The sequence below is a fragment of the Tupaia chinensis genome, unplaced genomic scaffold, assembly GCF_000334495.1.
Source record: "Tupaia chinensis unplaced genomic scaffold, TupChi_1.0 Scaffold000221_1, whole genome shotgun sequence".
In the NCBI taxonomy this organism is placed as follows: domain Eukaryota; kingdom Metazoa; phylum Chordata; class Mammalia; order Scandentia; family Tupaiidae; genus Tupaia; species Tupaia belangeri.
The window spans coordinates 1,379,768-1,381,380 of NW_006159696.1; the positions used below are offsets into that span (position 1 = coordinate 1,379,768).

At 58.2% G+C, this 1,613-nt stretch overlaps 1 long non-coding RNA gene across 1 annotated transcript in view; it reads right to left on the reverse strand.

The window, feature by feature from the left end:
- LOC102477971 (uncharacterized) overlaps window positions 1–1,350 on the reverse strand; it is a 16,817-nt gene extending 15,467 nt beyond the window's left edge. Inside the window, exon 1 of the long non-coding RNA XR_334455.1 lies at window positions 1,276–1,350. This is a non-coding gene — a long non-coding RNA (uncharacterized LOC102477971). The remainder of the gene's footprint in view (window positions 1–1,275) is intronic.
- Between the last annotated feature and the right edge of the window lie 263 nt (window positions 1,351–1,613).

Sequence of the window (1,613 nt, forward strand, 5' to 3'; positions counted from 1 at the left end):
TCAGCAGTGGAGCCCCAATATCATGTCTCAAATCATGTGGTTGGTGAAAAACCGTGAAACTTTGCTCCAGATCAGTTGTGTGACCCTGATAAAATACCCCACCTCTCTGGACTTGTTTCCTCCTCTGTACAGTAAGGAGTTGTTCTCCAAGTTCTCCTTCACACTCCCTCCTCCTCAGTCATTGTTCTGCTGCAAAGGGGCAGGTCCCGCCCCTGAGCCCACCCAAGGGGAGCTGGGAGAAGGCCAAGGTGTGGGAGGGGCAGAGGATTTGGGCTCTGAGGGTCATTCCTCTGAGGCTCAGCGCAAAAGGCCCAGGTTCCAGCCTGCATAGGGCCCTCAGCCTTCTCCACCAGGGCCAGATCCCTCTGCCATTGCCCAGTGCTATGGCTTCTTCCTTGCTCAGACCCTAGCCCAGCCGGCTGAGGACCAGCCACCCGCCCTGCCATGACAGCTGTGGCCCCAGGCAAGTGGCTTTCTACCCTGCCTATGAAGCCTGATCCAACCACAGCCATTCACCTCTCCCTCCAACCTTGGCTTTTCTCTTCAGGGTAGTTCCTGCTTTCTGTATTCTTGGCTTACTAGGGGAGGAGGTCCCTTCCCATCCTCCTCACACCCCTAGAATGTGAGCCTCATAAATAAGGGACCTGCCTGCACACCCGTCATGCGTGGCTGCCAATGCCCGCTGCAGCCACAGTCCCCCAGCCAGCCTCCTTCCTGGCCCCGCACTTGGCCTCACAGAGGAGGACTGGTGCCAGCACAGACCCACTCGTGCTGGGCGGCTCGGTGCCAGCCTGCCTGTTCCCCTGGGCTGAGAGCCAGCAGCCCGGGCATTTCCCAGGAAGGGTCCAGCCTTCTCAGGCAGGGCCCCTGCAACATCCCATCCAAATCCTACTGGGCCAGCCTGGGACGGATGCAGGCAGATGCTCCACTGCACCCCCACTGCCACTTTCCTGCTCGCTCCCTCGAAGTGCTTCAAAATCCTCAGAACTGTCAACCCACCTCCTGAAGCACAGCTTAAAATACGCACATTTACTTACACACCTACAACTCGTCTAGCGCCTGCCACGCGCAACGTGCAGCTGGCACACACGTTGCTATAAAGTCATCACATGTCACTCGTGTGGTCGGGTAGAAACTCTGTTAGGGATGGAGGGGGTGGAGCCTGCCAAAGGTAGAGTGTAAGAGCGGATGACTGTTTAAAAGAACCTGGACCCCTCCTCAACCCCACTGCTCAGCCACCAGGAAGCTGACCAGTCCCGTCCAATGGAGACCCACCTTGGGACATTTCATGGTGCCATAGGTGATTTAGTCACTGGTTTCTGAGTTGCCAGTGACAAAGGCCTGCAGTCGCCTCCCAGGGGTGGGCCACGCCCTCCCAGCACTCAGTCCTGACTGTAGGGCAGGTGATACGTCACAAGAGCCCTTTGCGGGTCACCTGCTCCTCATACATCTGCCTGGTCTGGTGTGCACTAGTGTGCACTGTGCATGGGAGGAGGCCGGGCTCAGCGAGCACACCAGGGCCCCCAGGCCAGTGAGCGAGTGAGTGAGTGGCAAGTGAGTGGTGAGTGATGGGTGAGTGAGGGGTGAGAGGTGAGGGAGGGTAAGTGAGCAGT